This window comes from Pan troglodytes, chromosome 1 (genome assembly GCF_028858775.2).
Source record: "Pan troglodytes isolate AG18354 chromosome 1, NHGRI_mPanTro3-v2.0_pri, whole genome shotgun sequence".
Lineage (NCBI taxonomy): Eukaryota > Metazoa > Chordata > Mammalia > Primates > Hominidae > Pan > Pan troglodytes.
In genome coordinates this window covers 95,855,893-95,875,016 of record NC_072398.2, presented here as the reverse complement: position 1 = coordinate 95,875,016, position 19,124 = coordinate 95,855,893, and the positions used below count along the sequence as shown (strand labels likewise).

At 39.7% G+C, this 19,124-nt stretch overlaps 1 protein-coding gene across 2 annotated transcripts in view; it reads right to left on the bottom strand.

Moving 5' to 3' along the window:
- Positions 1 to 19,124, bottom strand: part of PGLYRP3 (peptidoglycan recognition protein 3) — a 47,395-nt gene that overhangs the window by 15,252 nt on the left and 13,019 nt on the right. The window lies entirely within an intron of this gene.

Here is a 19,124-nt window from a genome sequence, read left to right as displayed (position 1 = left end):
TTAGACCAGGAGACAAGTGAGACATAATAGATAAGAATTTAGGGCTCTACAGAAAAGGAAGAAATTGGGTAGAGGTAACCTCAGAACCCACAGCCTTGCCAAGAAAGATCCAGCAGTGGTGAAACCAAACTCATTTAGAAGAATTTAGAATGAAGAAAATTTTCTTATTTGGAGAAAGAGTTCCAAAAAAGGAGATCAGGGGAGCTTTCCCTACCATGTACACATTTTAACCCTATAGACTTCAGTCCCATTGCTGAATGAAGGCTTCTAAAGAAACACACACACACACACACGCACACACACACACTCAAACTCACAGATACCTGTGGGTTCTATGCTGTTCCAGCCCAGCAGGTCAGGGTGCAGTCGGCTCGCCCCTGATTGGCCAGCAGCTCCTTCCCTTCCAGACTTGGCCTCCAGGCCCTGCCCTTCTTCTCCAGCTGGTGCCTCCTCAGGCCTTCACTCCCCCTGGCCCTAGAGGGCACTCCCTCCCTGGGAATGGAGCACTTGGGCTCTGGCTTCCCAGAGAGAAGAGGAGAGCCCAGGATCCCTAACAAAAGATGGAAGAGAAGAGAAAGGCAGAGGGCTGAGGCTCCAAGCCAGCCCTGTTTACAGCACCCAGAGAAACTTAAGTGGGAACAGACCCAGGCTGAGAGCACCTGGGGACCCGCCCTGTGAATAAGCCCAGGTAGCTCCTCCCTGGGAAAGGGCGTGATTGCCCAACACTCCCTGAGTTCCTTCCTCATCCCCAGCCCTTATGTCTTGTAGACCTGGGGTCCCGGGGGTCCTGTCCCTGACATCTGGGAACTTCCTACCAATGAGGATCTATCTGCTCCAGGTTCCACTGGAGTCACCAGCAGGGGCAGGAGGAAGGGACAAAAATTGAAAGGCACATTCCCAGGAGGCAGCTAGCAATGTGTCATCACTAGAACTTATTCTGACCCTGTAGCTGTCATGCCCATTCATCCACCACTTCATCTCAACTTCAAACTCTTCCCTTGAACAAACCAAGGCTCTCCCCTCCTCATGCATTCCTGACAGTGGCCCTCAATCCTCAACTCTGGTCTCCAAGAATCCCTGTCTCTTCTCTGAAGAGGTTGATGCATAAGACTTTACAGTCAGGCTCAGCCAGGGGTACCTGGGCTGCAGCCCCCTGGATGGGGAATGCTCAGGCCAGAGGTCTTGGAAAGTACCATGCACCCTTTAGAAGATACTTGGATACCCACTCTGTTCTATACACTGATCAGCCCAAACCACACTTCAGGGACAAAAGCTGAGGAGACCTCTCCTAGACCCCACAGCCTCACATGGCTGCCAGCATCTGAGGGAGACATGCTGAGTGACCTCCATTTTCCATAGGGTGGGGAATCTTGGGTGAGGACCTCAGAGACAGACATCTAGGAAGGGGACCGGGAATTATAGTTGGTGACAATGACAGACACTATGAGTCTGAAATTTTTATTTATGATTTTGGATCTTTTGCAATCATGATTAAGTCCTTAAAATGAAAATGGTTTATAAGCTCATCTTTAGAACAGCAAGTTAGGGAGAACTGAGAGACTGTCTCACTCTAAGACCAGACATGGAAGAGAAGAAACCCAAGTGATAAAGGAGGCAGTGACAGCCCACAAAAGGAAAGGAAAATGGGTAGGATCCTGCAGTCCCCAACTAGAGATCGAAGGACACCAAGGGATTAGCTGGCAGAAAGTCTGAAGCAAGACCACTGTTACCCAAATGGTATTTTCATTAAAATTAGAGAAAGTGTTCCTTCCACAGGTAAAAGTTATAGCTAATATGTTAATGCTAATGAAAGCAATTAGGATAAACAGCTACTTTGTATAAATTATGTAAATTGAATTATTAAACAAAATAGCACTTTGAATTTTTAATCACAATAATTAGGAACTCAAAGTCACTCACATATAACGTTTTTAGTTATATTTTAAGTTCTGGGTTACATGTGCACAACATGCGGGTTTGTTACATAGGTATACACGTGCCATGTTGGTTTGCTGCACCCATCAACTCGTCATTATATTAGGTATTTCTCCTAATGCTATCCCTCCCCCAGCCCCCAACCCCCTGACAGGCCCCAATATGTGATGTTCTCCTCCCTGTGTCCATGTGTTCTCATTGTTCAACTCCCACTTATGAGTGAGAACATGCAGTGTTTGGTTTTCTGTCCTTGTGATAGTTTGCTGAGAATGATGGCTTCCTTCATCCATCATTGGATGAATGATGGATGGTCCTTCATCCATGTCCCCACAAAGGACATGAACTCTTCCTTTTTTATGGCTGCATAGTATTCCTTGGTGTATATGTGCCACATTTTCTTTATCCAGTCTATTATTGATGGACATTTGGGTTGGTTCCAAGTCTTTGCTATTGTGAATAGTGCTGCAATAAACATATGTGTGCATGTGTCTTTATAGCAGCATGATTTATAATCCTTTGGGTATATACCCAGTAATGTGATGGCTCAGTCAAATGGTATTTCTAGTTCTAGATCCTTGAGGAATTGCCACACTGTCTTCCACAATGGTTGAACTAATTTACACTCCCACCAACAGTGTAAAAGCGTTCCTATTTCTCCACATCCTCTCCAGCATCTGTTGTTTCCTGACTTTTTAATGATCACTATTCTAATTGGCGTGAGATGGTATCTAATTGTAGTTTTGATTTGCATTTCTCTAATGACCAGTGATGATGAGGATTTTTTCATGTGTCTTTTGGCTGCATAAATGTCTTCTTTTGAGAAGTGTCTGTTCATATCCTTTGCCCACTTTATGATGGGGTTGTTTGTTTTTTCTTGTAAATTTGTTTAAGTTCTTTGTAGATTCTGGATATTAGCCCTTTGTCAGATGGATAGATTGTAAAAATTTTCTCCCATTCTGTAGGTTGCCTGTTCACTCTGCTGATAGTTTATTTTGCTGTGAAGAAGCTCTTTAGTTTAATTAGATCCCATTTGTCGATTTTGGCTTTTGTTGCCATTGCTTTTGGTATTTTAGTCATAAAGTATTTGCCCATGCCTATGTCCTGAATGGTATTGCCTAGGTTTTCCTCTAGAGTTTTTATGGTTTTAGGTCTTACATTTAAGTCTTTAATCCATCTTGATTTAATTTTTGTATAAGGTGTAAGGAAGGGATCCAGTTTCAGCTTTCTATATGGCTAGCCAGTTCTCCCAGCACCATTTATTAAATAGGGAATCCTTTCCCCATTTCTTGTTTTTGTCAGGTTTGTCAAAAATCAGATGGTTGTAGATGTGTGGTGTTATTTCTGAAGGCTCTGTTCTGTTCCATTGGTCTATATCTCTGTTTTGGTACCAGTACCATGCTGTTTTGGTTACTGTAGCCTTGTAGTATAGTTTGAAGTCAGGCAGCATGATGCCTCCGGCTTTGTTCATTTTGCTTAGGATTGTCTTGGCTATGAGGGCTCTTTTTTGGTTCCATATGAACTTTAAAGTAGTTTTTTCCAATTCTGTAAAGAAAGTCAGTGGTAGCTTGATAGCATTGAATCTATAAATTACTTTGGGCAGTATGGCCATTTTCATGATATTGATTCCTTCTAACCATGAGCATGGAATGTTCTTCCATTTGTTTGTGTCCTCTTTTATTTCATTGAGCAGTGGTTTGTAGTTCTCCTTGAAGAGGTCCTTCACATCCCTTATAAGTTGGATTCCTAGGTATTTTATTCCCTTTGTAGCAATAGTGAATGGGAGTTCACTCATGATTTGGCTCTCTGTCTTTTATTGGTGTATAGGAATGCTTGTGATTTTTTCACATTGATTTTGTATCCTGAGACTTTGCTGAAGTTGCTTATCAGCTTAAGGAGATTTTGGGCTGAGATAAGGGGTTTTCTAAATGTACAATCATGTCATCTGCAAACAGGGACAATTTGACTTCCTCTTTTCCTAATTGAGTACACTTTATTTCTTTCTCTTGCATGATTGCCCTGGCCAGAACTTCCAGTACTATGTAGAATAGGAGTGGTGAGAGAGGGCATCCTTGTCTTGTGCTGGTTTTCAAGGGGAATGCTTCCAGCTTTTGCCCATTCAGTATGATATTGGCTGTGGGTTTGTCATAAACAGCTCTTATTATTTTGAGATACGTTCCATCAATACCTAGTTTATTGAGAGTTTTTAGCATGAAGGGCTGTTGAATTTTGTCGAAGGCCTTTTCTGTGTCTATTGAGATAATCATGTGGTTTTTGTCGAGTTCTGTTTACGTGATGGATTACATTTATTGATTTGCATATGTTGAACCAGCCTTGCATCCCAGGGATGAAGCTGACTTCGTTGTGGTGGATAAGCTTTTTGATGTGCTGCTGGATTCGGTTTGCCAGTATTTCATTGAGGATTTTCGCATTGATGTTCATCAAAGACATTGGCCTAAAATTCTCTTTTTTGTTGTGTCTCTGCCAGGCATTGATGTCAGGATGGTGCTGGCCTCATAGAATGAGTTATGGAGGATTCCCTCTTTTTCTATTGATTGGAATAGTTTCAGAAGGAATGGTACCAGCTCCTCTTTGTACCTCTGGTAGAATTTGGCTGTGAATCTGTCTGGTTCTGGACTTTTTTTGGTTGGTAGGCTATTAATTATTGCCTCAATTTCAGAACCTGTTATTGGTCTATTCAGAGATTCAATTTTTTCCTGGTTTAGTCTTGGGAGGGTGTATGTGTCCAGGAATTTATCCATTTCTTCTAGATTTTCTAATTTATTTGCGTAGAGGTGTTTGTAGTATTCTCTGATGGTAGTTTGTATTTCTGTGGGATCAGTGGGGATATCCCCTTTATTATTTTTTAGTGCACCTATTTGATTCTTCTCTCTTTTCTTCTTTGTCTTGCTAGCAGTCTATCAATTTTGTTGATCTTTTCAAAAAACCAGTTCCTGGATTCATTGATTTTTTGAAGGGTTTTTTGTGTCCCTATCTCCTTCAGTTCTGCTCTGATCTTAGTTATTCTTGTCTTCTGCTAGCTTTTAAATGTGTTTGCTCTTGCTTCTCTAGTTCTTTTAATTGTGATGTTAGGGTGTCGATTTTAGATCTTTCCTGCTTTCTCTTGTGGGCATTTAGTGCTATAAATTTCCCTCTGCACACTGCTTTAAATGTGTCCCAGACATTCTGGTACATTGTGTCTTTGTTCTCATTGGTGTCAAAGAACATCTTTATTTCTGCCTTCATTTCGTTGTTGACCCAGTAGTCATTCAGGAGCAGGTTGTTCGGTTTGCATGTAGTTGTGCGGTTTTGAGTGAGTTTTTTAATCCTGAGTTCTAGTTTGATTGCACTGTGGTCTGAGAGACAGTTTGTTGTGATTTCTGTTCCTTTGCATTTGCTGAAGAGTGTTTTCCTTCCAATTATGTGGTCAATTTTAGAATAACTGCATTGTGATGCTGAGAAGAATGTATATTCTGTTGCAACATTTGGGGTGGAGAGCTCTGTCGTTGCCTATTAGGTCCACTTGGTACAGAGCTGAGTTCAATTCCTGGATATCCTTGTTAATTTTCTGTCTCAATGATCTGTCTAATATTGACAGTGGGGTGTTAAAGTCTCCCATTATTATTGTGTGGGAGTCTAAGTCTCTTTGTAGGTCTCTAAGGACTTGCTTTATGAATCTGGGTGCTCCTGTATTGGGTGCACAGATATTTAGTATAGTTAGCTCTTCTTGTTGAATTGATCCCTTTACCATTATGTAATGGCCTTCTTTGTCTCTTTTGATCTTTGTTCATTTAAAGTCTGTTTTATCAGAGACGAGGATTGCAACTCCTGCTTCTTTTTTGCTTTCCATTTGCTTAGTAGATCTTCCTCCATCCCTTTATTTTGAGCCTATGTGGGTCTTTGCATGTGAGATCGTTCTCCTGAATATAGCACATTGATGGGTCTTGACTCTTTATCCAATTTCCCAGTCTGTGTCTTTTAATTGGGGCATTTAGCCCATTTACATTTAAGGTTAATATTGTTATGTGTGAATTTGATCCTGTCATTGTGATGCTAGCTTGTTGTTTTGCACGTTAGTTGATGCAAACAACTAACGTTTATGCATGATGACGTTATGATGACGTTTCTTCATAACGTCAATGGTCTTTACAATTTGGCATGCTTTTGCCGTGGCTGGTACCAGTTGTTCCTTTCCATGTTAAGTGCTTCCTTCAGGAGCTCTTGTAAGGCAGGCCTGGTGGTGACAAAATCACTCAGTATTTGCTTGTCTGTAAAGGATTTTATTTCTCCTTCATTTATGAAGCTTAGTTTGGTTGGATATGAAATTCTGGGTTGAAAATTCTTTAAGAATGTTGAATATTGGCCCCCACTCTCTTCTGACTTGTAGAGTTTCTGCCGAGAGATCTGCTGTTAGTCTGATGGGCTTCCCTTTGTGGGACCTTTCTCTCTGGCTGCCCTTAACATTTTTTTCTTCATTTCAGCCTTGGTGAATCTGACGATTATGTGTCTTGGGGTGGCTCTTCTAGAGGAATATCTTTGTGGCATTCTCTGTATTTCCTGAATTTGAATGTTGGCCTGCCTTGTTAGGTTGGGGAAGTTCTCTTGGATAATATCCTGAAGAGTGTTTTCTAACTTGGTTCCATTCTCCCTGTCACTTTCAGGTACACCAATCAAACATAGATTTGGTCTTTTCACATAGTGCCATATTCCTTGGAGGCTTTGTTCATTTCTTTTCACTCTTTTTTCTCTAATCTTGTCTTCTTACTTTATTTCATTAATTTGATCTTCAATCACTGATATCCTTTCTTCCCTTGATCAAATCGGCTATTGAAGATTTTGTATGCTTCATGAAGTTCTCATGCTGTGTTTTTCAGCTCCATCAGGTCATTTATGTTCTTCTCTACACTGGTTATTCTAGTTAGCCATTCCTCTAACCTTTTTTCAAGGTTTTCAGCTTGCTCGCGATGGGTTAGAACATGCTTCTTTAGCTTGGAGAAGTTTGTTATTACCCACCTTCTGAAGCCTACTTCTGTCAACTCATCAAACTCATTCTCCATCCAGTTTTGTTCCCTTGCTGGTGAGGAGTTGTGGTCCTTTGGAGAAGAAATCTTCTGATTTTTGGAATTTTCAGCCTTTCTGCTCTGGTTTCTCCCCATCTTTGTGGTTTTATCTACCTTTGGTCTTTGATGTTGGTGACCTACAGATGGGGTTTTGGTGTGGGTGTCCTTTTTGTTGATGTTGATGCTATTCCTTTCTGTTTGTTAGTCTTCCTTCTAACAGTCAGGCCCCTCAACTGCAGGTCTGTTGGAGTTTGCTGGAGGTCCAGACGCTGATTGCCTAGGCATCACCAGCAGAGGCTGCAGAACAGCAAATATTGCTTCCTGATCCTTCCTCTGGAAGCTTCATCCCAGAGGGGCACCAACAAGATGCCAGCCAGAGCTCTCCTGTATGAGGTGTCTCTCTGTCCCTACTGGGAGGTGTCTCCCAGTCAGGCTACACAGGGGTCAGGGACCCACTTAAGGAGGCAGTCTGTCCATTATCAGAGCACAAATGCCATACTGGGAGAACCACTGTTCTCTTCACAGCTGTCAGGCAGGGATGTTTAAGTCTGGAAAAGCTTTGCCCACAGCTGCCCCTTTCCCCAGGTGCTCTGTCCCAGGGAGATGAGGGTTTTATCTATAAGTCCCTGGCTGGGGCTGCTGCCTTTTGTTCAGATATGCACTGCCCACAGAGGTGGAATCTAGAGAGGCAGTCAGCCTTGCTGAGCTGCAGTGGGCTCTGACCAGTTCAAGCTTCCCGGTAGCTTTATTTACACTATGAGCATAAAATCGCCTACTCAAGCCTCAGCAATGGTGGATGCCCCTCCCCCCAGCAAGCTCCAGCATTCCAGGTCAATTTCAGACTGCTGCTCTAGCAGTGAGAATTTCAAGCCAATGGATATTAGCTTGCTGGGCTCCACGAGCGTGGGACCCACCGAGCCAGGCACCAGAGGAAATCTCCTGGTCTGCCAGTTGCAAAGAGCATGGCAAAAGTGCAGTATTTGGGCAAGAGTGTACCGTTCTTCCTGGTACAGTCTCTCACAGCTTCCCTTGGCTGGAAAAAGGAAATTCCCTGACTCCTTGCACTTCCCAGGTGAGGTGATGCCCCACCCTGCTTCAGCTCACCCTCCATGGACTGCACCCACGGTCCAACCAGTCTTGATGAGATGAACTGATAAACCAGGTACCTCAGTTGGAAATGCAGAAATCACCCATCTTCTGCGTCAATCTCACTGGGAGCTACAGACCGAAGCTGTTCCTATTCGGCCATCTTGAAAGAGCACTCTCTTGGCATACTCAATATGTTTAGTTGCCTTACTTTCTTTTCTTTCTTTTTTCTTTTTTTGTTGAGATAGGGTCTTGCTTTGTCACCCAGGCTGTAATGAAGTGGTGCAATCTTGGCTCACTGCACCCTCGACCTCCCAGCCTTCTGTGCACCCACCTCAGCTTCCCAAATAGCTGAGATTCCAGGTGCACCACTACACCTGGCTGATTTTTGAATTTGTGTAGAGATGGAGTTTCACCATATTGCCCAGGCTGGGCTTGAACTCCTGAGCTCAAAAGATCCACCTGCCTTGGCTTCCCAGAGTGCTGGGATTATAGGTGTGAGCCACTGTGCCCAACCTAGTTGTCTTACTTCCTGAAGAGAAATGATCCTGCTTGAAAGAGTAACCTGTCATGTTGTGAGAAGGCCTATGAAGGGGGCCCCAGAGTGGATCTGGATCTGAGAGAGGCCTCTGGGAGCTAAGAATGATTCCAGGCCAGCATCTAACAAGAAAACAGGGGCCTCAGTCACACAGCCATAAGGAAATGAATGATGCCAACAAACTGAATGAGGTTGGGAGCAGATTTTTCCTCAGTCAAGCCTCCAGATGAGAATGCAGCCCTTCAGACCTTAACTTAGCCCTGTAAGGACTTTAGCAGAGGACCTACATAAGTTGTGCCCAGATTTCTGACCCATGGAAACTATGAAATAATAAATGTTGTTGTTTTAAGCTGCTAAGTTTGTGGCCATTTGTTATGCAGCAATAGAAAACAAATACAGTATCTAAGATAATCAGGTAGCCTCCTGGCCATATAAGAGCATGTCAACAGCTAAGAATGGAATCTTTGATGTATCTTTCTCATAACCATACAAAGACACAAGAAGAATTAATATGTTAAAATCCTACACCTTTAGCAAAATTAGCAGATTAAAAAAATCCAATTTTAGTTACAAAGGATGAATATGTTTGGGAGATCCGTAGTACCGCAAGGTCATCATAGTTAATACTAATATATTGTATACTTGAAAATTGCTAAGAGTAGATCTTAAATCTTCTCACCACAAAAAAAAAACAAGTATGCATGGTGATAGATATGTTAATTAGCTTGATTTAACCATTTCACAATGTATACATGTACCAAAACATCATGTAGTATGCTGTAAATATATATAATTTAAGAAGACAAAAATGGCCACAAACTTTTTGGTATATGAAAGTAAGTGTGGAGAGGGGAGAGAGCAAGTCAGGAAACTAATACTAGAAGCCATAACAATGAATGGTGAGGTAGTGGAATGGTGAGTGCTATGAGGAAACGTGGAGATGGAAAAAGAGACCATTATAATCTGGAATCCACAGCAGATATTCATCACCAGAATGTGAGGGACCACCTAGAGGGGCACTGCTCTGGACAGTTTTAAGAATGAAAAGGGTATTGCATGAGAACTGGTGGAGATCAACAGAAATGACTGGGAGTGCAAGGAGAACAAATGTAGTATCACAATATATCCAATAAACTACCAATTGAGTGCAACAGATGGAGGAGCCAATGAGCTGAGAAACAGGAGAAGCTATATTAATTTTCTCCCACCTCCAAACACAACTGTCACAAGATACTCCTGTAGCAACCGGAGCAGAAAAAACCAACTCATTCAAATACGAATAATAAAAAGGCAAACTGTCACATCCAAACAAAGCCTCCATTTAAACATATGGCATAAGATCATATTTTATTAACAAAAAACTCATCATTAAAAAAGGTTCCAATAGGCAGAGGGAAAACATATTTCAACATAATTTTCCTAATTGTCTACCTATAAAAAAATTCACAAAACAGAAGTAAAAGGCCTCAAAGAAGAATTTAGGCAATAGGAGGATGTGAAAGAGAAGTGACATAATCATCTCAGGAATTAAGACTAAAACACAAGGAGTACAAAGGGGAGCATGTGCCCCAGAAAACACATGTCAGGTGTCTAGAGAAAAGAAATTTAAAAGTCCAAAGAAACTAAAATTTTTTTAAAAGACAGAGATAAAAAAGAATTAGAGAGAGGTTGTACACAATATGATGCACTTATTATCTCAGAACTGTACACGTAATACTTATGATGGTAAACTGTATGTGTATTTCACCACAATACAAAAATTGGAGGAAAAAAGAATGAAAGCAAAAGTGATCAATGTAGAAGACAGGCAAAGGAGATCCAACATACATATAATTCATGTACCAAAAGAAGAAAACCAGTGTAAAAGAGTAAATACCTTAAACAATAATTCAAGAAAAAATGTTTTGAAATCAAAGATACAACTCTACATATTGAAAGGCCACACTTTTACCTGTGAGAATTAACTTGCAATAGTAATTGCTAAACCATGTTATGGTACTTATAATATGAAGAAATAAACTTTTTAGTCAGTCATGTGAAGAGACCAAGCCATTTATAAGAGAAAAAATTAGATTGCCATCAGGCTTCTCAACAACAACATTCACACGCAGATTGTGAAGAAGAACCTACAAGAGACTCATCAAAGAAAAGATAGCTTGAGCCAAGGATTTTATGTCCAGCCAATCTGTCCTTCAAAGTATAAAGGCTACAGATAAAAACTGTTTTGAATATGTAGTAACTAGGTAAATCTTTTTGCTCCATGAGCCCTGCTATGGTTTGAATGTGTTCCCCAGAATCTATGTGTTGGAAATGTAATTCCCAATGTGATAATTCTGAAAGGTAGGGCCTAATGGGGGGTGTTTAAGTCATGAGAGCTCATGCCTATCTGCCTTCCACTATGTGAGGATGTAACAGAAAGGCCTTCACCAGGTGCTTGTGCCGTAGTCTCAGACTTGCCAGCCTCCAGAATGGTAAGCCCATAAATTCCTGTTTATTATAAATTACCCAATGTCAGGTATACTGTTATAGCAGCACAAAATGGACTAAGGCAAGCTCTTTATTAAGTACTTTACTAGAGAATAATCTTTATCCAGTCAACAAGTTATTGGAGAAATTTCAGCCAAAAAAACTAAAAACTTGTGGTGAGCATCGAATATGTTTAACTGTAGAACTAGGGCTAAAACAAGTCTGAAGGACACAAAAGTAGATCCAACAAGTGAATGGGCATTTTTAATAAATATTATTGAAACAAGTAGATAGTCATATGGAAAGAAATAAATTTTTTATCCATACCATACACAACACAAAAATAAACTCTAAATGAATCAAAAAATACATACAAAAATTAAAACATTGAATTACTTGAGAAAACATGAATTAATTTTATTATAACATGGGAGTGGTAGGCCTTTCTAAATATGACTCAGAAATCATCAAAGATGATAAATTGGCTACTTAAAGTAAAAAACTCTTGCATACTCCAAAAATTAAAAATGTATCATAAGCAAAAGCAAAAAGCAGATAACAAGCCTGGGAAAAATATTTGCAATTAGTTTCACAAAAAAAGCTAATTTCTCTAATGTATATGTTTTTGCATGAAAGCACTTAGAAGCAGAAGACCAACAATCAAATAGAAAAATGGGCAAAGGACAAGAAGAACGGATGGAAAGAGAGATACAAATCTCCCTTACACACATGAAAAGATACTCAAGGTCACTTATAAGAGAAATATATATTAAAATTTCACGTAAATGCCATTTTTAACCAATCAAATTTGTTAGACTTACTTCTATGAATCTCACCTCTTTATAAATTCCAGATCTTTAAAATATTCTGTATATTATCTTTTTGTCATCTGTGCTTTGCGGATGCTTTCTCTAACTTGGCGGCTTACCTGTGCACTTTCTTAATAGTGTCATTTGATGAACAGTAGTTATTAATTTTAACATAATCCAACTTATAATCTTTTCTTTTAGGGTTAACGTTTTTTCCGTCATTTTTAAGAAGTCTTTTCCTACACCATAAAAAATGAAGATGGATATATTATCTTCTACATCGCTTATGTTTAGCCCATTGTATGCAAATCTACAATTCACCTGGAATTGATATTTGTGCATCGTGTGAAGGATAGGTTTTATTTTTTCTATAGGAAAATCCAATTATTCTAGCAGCATTTGTTGTATAGGCAATTCCACAAATATTCTCTCCCCTCTCCTCCTACTAGTAACAAAGTGTCAGCCCAGCCAACATGGTGAAACCCTGTCTCTACTAAAAATACAAAAATTAGCTGGACGTGGTGGCACACACCAGTAGTCCCAGCTACTCAGGAAGCTGAGGCAGGAGAATCACTTGAACCTGGGAGGAGGAGGTTGCAGTGAGCCGAGATCGCACCACTGCACTCCACCCTGGGCAACAGAGTGAGACTTTGTCTTAAAAAAAAAAAAAAAGAAGAAGAAAAGGGTACTTTTCTGTCTTAGTAGTATTGATCTGGCCATGTGATTTACTTTGGCCGATAAGTAGATCATGGAAGTGAGGTGCAAAAGCTTGAAATTTACATATGCATTTGGGCCCCAGAATAAATATGCATGGGGCTGTTCTGTGTCTAGTCTGGAGCAAGAAGCCAAACCCAGACAGAGCCACAGCTTGAAGCAAAGCCTGTCAGTCAACTCTAAATCAGCTCATTCACACTTGTTTCTCAGTGTGAGAATAAATGCTTATTGTTGTATTCTGCTAAGTTTTGAGGTGATTTGTGAGGCAACATTATTGTGGCCAGTGCTACACTGGGGAACCAATATATTATTTTAAAGAATCAAGCTTTTGTTTGAGGTGTGTGTGTGTGTGTGTGTGTGTGTGTGTGTGTGTACATATTGTTTTTTATTTTTTCTGTATAAACTCTATCTCATGGTATTCAAATGGTTGGTAAATGGAAGTTTCCCTTTATAAAAGTATTCCAGCTAATAAATGAAGCTGGAATTATTGAATTATAATATCAGCATTTTATCATCCCTAATAAATTTCTGAACATAATTATCAGTGGCTGCTAACATCAAAAAGAAGAGCTAAATAGGCCATCAGGCATTATGTGACTTCTGATGGAAGAATCTAACCCCATCATTAAGTATTCTTGCCCTCAAAAAAATTGAACCAAAAACCTCTAGATCTACCAACTTACAGGAAATTTCAGAGCAGAGAGATGTGTTAAAATGTACCATGGTTACAAAATTGCAAAATCTATGCTGTGGAAAACTGTAGCAAACCAAACTAGTTTCTTCAATAAATAAATAGCAAGGAAAAAAAGAGATGCTAGGAGCCTACAGGTTAGAGGAATTATAAAAGACATATCAAACACAATGTATGGGCTGGGTGCGCTGGCTCACATCTGTAATCCCAGCACTTTGGGAGTCCGGAGTGGGTGGATCACTTGAGGCCAGGAGTTCAAGACCAGCCTGACCAAAATGGTGAAACCCTGTCTCTACTAAAAACACAAAAATTAGCCAGGAGTGGTGGCAGGCACCTGTAATCCCAGCCATTCAGGAGGCTGAGGCCTTAGAATCGCTTGAGCCCTGGAGGCAGAGGTTGCAGTGAGCCAAGACCACACCACTGCACTCCAGCCTGGGTGACAGAGTGAGATTCTGTCTCAAAAAAAAATAAAAAATAAAAAATAAAATTAAAAAACCACAATGTATGGACCTTATTTGGATGCCAATTCTAACAAACAGGAAAAAAGCAAGACAAATTCGTGCACAAACTCAGCATTTTATGATATTGAGAAATTATTATTGATTGTTGATTCTTTTAGGCATGATAATGATATTGACTATTTCTTACTGTCATTTTATTTCAGCAACATATAATGAAATGTTTATAGGTGACATTGTATGATACATATGAATTTCTTTTGCGGAAATGTGTGGGGAGTATGGTTTAAATGTAATTAGCCATGAATTAATCATTTAAGCTAGATTTTGGGTACGTATGAGTTAAATATATTAGTCTCTATAGGTTTGTATAAATTTAAAATATTCCATAAGGGGGTATTTTTATTATGCTGCCTCATACAACAAGTTGGAGAGTGTTCCTCTTTTCCTACTATAAAAAGGTTGTTTAAAATGGAAGTTATTTCTAACTTCTTCTCTTGTAGAATTCATTAGTGAAGATACCTCAGACTAACTTTTTTAATTGTTGTTTTGTGTTGTTTTGTTATTATAAGAAGGTATTAATTACAGATGCCATTTCTTTAACGTTTAGGACAAGTTAGGTTTTCTGTTTCTTCTTGTGTCACATTTGGTGATGTGCACCTTGTTAGGAATTTTTCTATTTAATGTCAGTTTGCAAATGTATTGAATACTGCTTTTCATACTATCTTCTTACTATGTCTTCAATGATCTTCAGTAATGTTCCTTGCTTAATTTCTGACATTAGTTATATATGTTTCTCCTCCACCCCCTCTTTCTCAGTTAGACTCGTTAGAATTTTACCAATTAATCTTTTTTAAGATTAATTTTAGACATCAGGACGGGTTCCAAGATGGCCGAATAGGAACAGCTCCAGTTTACAGCTCCCGGTGTGAGTGATGCAGAAGACAGGTGATTTCTGCATTTCCAACTGAGGTACTGGGTTCATCTCACTGGGGCTTGTCAGACAGTGGGTGCAGCCCACGGAGTGTGAGCCAAAGCAGGGCAGGGCATCGCCTCACCTGGGAAGCACAAGGGGTCACGGAATTCTCTTTTGTAGCCAAGGGAAGCCATGACAGAGGATACCTGGAAAATCGGGACACTCCCACCCTAATACTGTGCTTTTCCAATGGTCTTAGCAAATGGCACACCAGGAGATTATATCCCGCACCTGGTTCAGAGGGTCCCACTCCCATAGAGCCTCGCTCACTGCTAGCACAGTCTGAGATCGAACTGCAAGGCAGCAGCGAGGCTGGGGGAGGGGCGTCCACCATTGCGGAAGCTTGAGTAGGTAAACAGTCCACAGACCTTTCATCAGTTGGGAGCTGTGTGTGTGACGTTAACAGTCATTAATGCCTAGATTTTTTATTAGGGCTTGCAAGGTGATGATATTCCATTTCTACCATTACTTTTTCATGTATTTATTAGAGTACATCTATTAGGAGAAGTTCTCTACTATTTGGTTATTCAATTGTATTCTGTGTATAGGAAAGGAAGAATAGGTACATTTCTCTTTCCCTTTTTTTACAAGTTTTAAAGTAAAAAAGTAGATTCAGTGGATGTCCTAGCAGTGACAATTCGGGGTTTTTTTTAGTATTATTATGAATGTGTTGATTTAAACTTAACAAGCTCAGACCCATTGCAGTTGTTGTTGCTATTTATGCTCATATTGTCATTAGCCATTAGACATTGGAATTTTCCCATTAGACAGTAGAAATTTCCCAAGTCCTTTTGACCCAATATGAGAAATATTTAATAGCTTCATTGCTACCTTATCTGATAAAATGTTTTAACTTATATGTTTCCCATCCCAGACCTGAAATCAGCCATTTCTCTAAGAACTGTTGATTTCTTTTACTGGGAAATGGTATTTTAAGATCACAACTTGGGTACTACAGATACTTATTGCTACCATATTGATCGGGTTTCTGGGCCCTTTCAGTGAGCAAAGGTAAAATTATTTAAGGTGAAACACCTCATATGTTCATAAATGAGTTCACCCTATTGTTTTTTTAATTCACATCCAGGGACACAGTGTATCACTTAACCTCTGCTGTGTTAATCTGTATCTCCTTTTCCCACACTGAGAATCCTACTTTCAAAAACACTGGGGATGATGGAACTAGAATATCACATAATTACTCATTTGTTTGATTCAACATCTCATACTAAACTTTCTTCTAATAACAATATTAATATTAGAACTATAATATGATGACTAAAATGATTTTAAAAACTAACTTGCAGATGCTCTCCTTATTCTCTCCCCACTTTTTTACAGTTCTACCTTATACTACATTGTCAGAGTTCATAACCATTACATACAATACTATTTTTCTAATAACTTTCATTTGGTCTTAATTCTACAAGTAAATATATATCAAATGCTTACCATCAGTCATAATGCCAGTGTCTCTAAAGTTATTTTGGTCATTTTTAAAGACATTCTCCTGTAGATTCTTACAAAGAGTCTCATGGGAATAGTATTCACAGAGTTCTTCCATGTTCATGAGAGTTTATCTGTGACCCTTGTACATAAAAGTCAATTTGATTGAACATAATCCTTGGATCACATTTTTTCTTATTTTTAAAATGTGTTATTATATTTTCTCCTAGCCCAAAATGTTGTTGTCAATAAGTCTGATGATATTTTTCTCTCTTATTAGTAATTTGTTTTTTTGTTTTTTCCTGAATGCCCAAAGGATATTTTCCACTAAAGAGAATGAGTTCTTAAAAATCCATTAGTTCAAATAGACCGTATGTTTGCATTCATCATTTTGAGTGCATCTTTTCTGGTATGAAGTGTGCCCTTTAAAAACAAAATTTCAAATTTTTTTTATTTCAGGAGGTGTTTCTAGCATAGTCATTTTGAATATTTGTTCTGTTCCTTTACTTCAGTTTTCTTCTTTAGGGACTCCAGTTACATGTATACTTGTATCTTGTATCTTCTTTGCCTATCTTTTATATTTATCACTTTCTCTCTAATTATTTTAATGTTACTTTTTAGTTTATTTTTTATTTTAGAATTTTCCTTCGTTTTATCTTATTTTTCTTTAAAGGCATTATCCATTATGTATATCCACTTTTAACATTTTTTTTTACTGGTTATTTCTGAAATTGATATTTCCTTTATTTCTTATTCTCTTCTGAGCCCCATTACCTTATTTCTGAGTTTTTGTACTTTCCATTAATTGTTCTTTCATATCTTGTATTATTTTCCTAATTATTTTAGCTCAGTTTGAAATTGTAGTTTATAGTTTTCACCCATAAGCATGTCTTTATGTAATGCTTTTATTTTCTTTATTCTGCTCCTGATTCTATTTTTATCTTGAAATGACTTTATGTGGGTTTGAACCTCAATTATTTTCTGTTGTTTATTTTATATATTAGCTTTCCTCAACTTTAAAGATGTATGGTTTTGAAAAGCTTTTTTAATTCAATCACTCTGGGACACCTTCTATTATTTTTTTCAAGTAAATGTTCAACATTATGATGGCTTATATTCAGAGAGCTTCTTGCTCCACTGCCTTTCCACACTTTCATGTGAGCTTCTTTTTTGTTTTTTCTTTTTTTAATCTCTTAGGCCTGGACTGAATTAGATTCTGTTTCCAGCAGTTCTCCCCTGTGGGCCTTTGTTCTAGAAGGGAATTTTAGCTGGCTAGTTTTGAGAGGCATAGGACCCAAACCGTTCCAGTTCCTGCAGATCTTACTACAGAATCCTTTGTGTTTACACACCATTGGAGTGTGCAAAAAGGCCTCTTGATTTTAGATGCTAAGCTGTCAAAAATTTGGGGTAAAAATATCTTGGTTATTTTAGGTTCTCATGTCCACCAGACACCCTGTTGCTTCTCTTTGCTTCCTCTTACACAGATGCTGGTACCATAGAGATCTTATGGCTCTTGGACTGAGAGGGAACAGAAACACAGAAAATGCTGGTGGTATGCGGGCACTGTCCAGAAAGTTCTTCTCCAAATAGGGGATGGTGTAGTGAATTGGCAAGGTGAACATGAATTTGGATCTCTTCATTCATTTATTCATCCATTTCTCTAATAAACATCAGTAGAACCCATTAAATTTCAGACACTGCTGAGAAACAGAGGACATAGAGATGAATAAAACACAGTTCCTCCCCTGGAGAAACTCACAACCAAGTAGCAAGGATAGACATATCTATAAATAATGACAGCCATTAAATAAGGGCTACATCCAAATATATACAAGTTTATGTGTAAGCAAGGAAGGGTGGTCACGTTGACCTGAGTTATGGGTGAGGGGTGATAGGGGGGAGGTGGGGGCTGCCAGGCAGACACCAGGGGAAGGCTCACCAGGCAGAGGGGAATGGAGAGAGAGAGAGAAATGAAACAAGAACCAGCCCGTTGTCTCACCTGGCTGAGGAGTTGGGTTTCCAAGGGAGAGGAAGGTAAGGAGAGAAGAAATCTGGACTCAGACTCAGAGGGCTGTGAATGTCCAGCTATGAGGTTTGGAGGCCCTTGGAGGATGTTGGCAGGAGAGGGCATGATCATCCCAACCTGAAAAAGGGGGCACAGGACTGTGTGGCAGGGGTGGAGGGCAAAAGGTGTTGAGCCAAGCTGGATGGTTAGGACAGGAGAGACCTGACAGGGGAGGGAAAGCAGTCTCAGAAGGACCTGGGGCTTCTCTCAGTGTTTGAAATTAGGCCAAGTGCTGATGATGTTGTACAAAGCCTGCCCAGGAGACAAGGTTTGGGCCACATCACTGTGGCCCACCAGCAGGTAGTTGGGAGTCAGATACCCCTTGACCATGGCACACTGGATCAGGTCTTGGGCTGCCTCTAGTGCTGCAGCATTGGGTGGTATACCTGCAAAACACAGCAGCCCATTGTCCACAGGATTACAGGGCACCCTGCAAAATAGAACATATCCCCAGAACCCACCCTCATCACCAAGCTAATAGATTCCACTGTTGGCAGCCTCCCTAGAGACAGGCAAAAAAAACAAGGTCAAGACTTCAGATTTCTTAGTGCCAAAGTTTTCCTGAATCAAAAGAGCCAAGCCTGGGATAATAAATTCTTCTGGGGATATACAAAGCTTTTATCCACTGCAAAAGTTTAGCCTGGTAGTTCTTTATAAGGGTGCAATTTAGCCCCCCAAAGGACATTTGGCAGTGTCATGAGATATTTTTGGTTGTGAAAACTGGGATGCAGGAGAATACTAGTCGGTAGAAGCCAAGGATACTGCTAAACATCCTAGGACGGGACAGCCTCTGACAACAATGAATTATCTGAGCCAAAATATCAATTGTACTGAGGTTGAGAAACTTGATTTAATCACAATGTACTGCCTGTACCCTTTCATG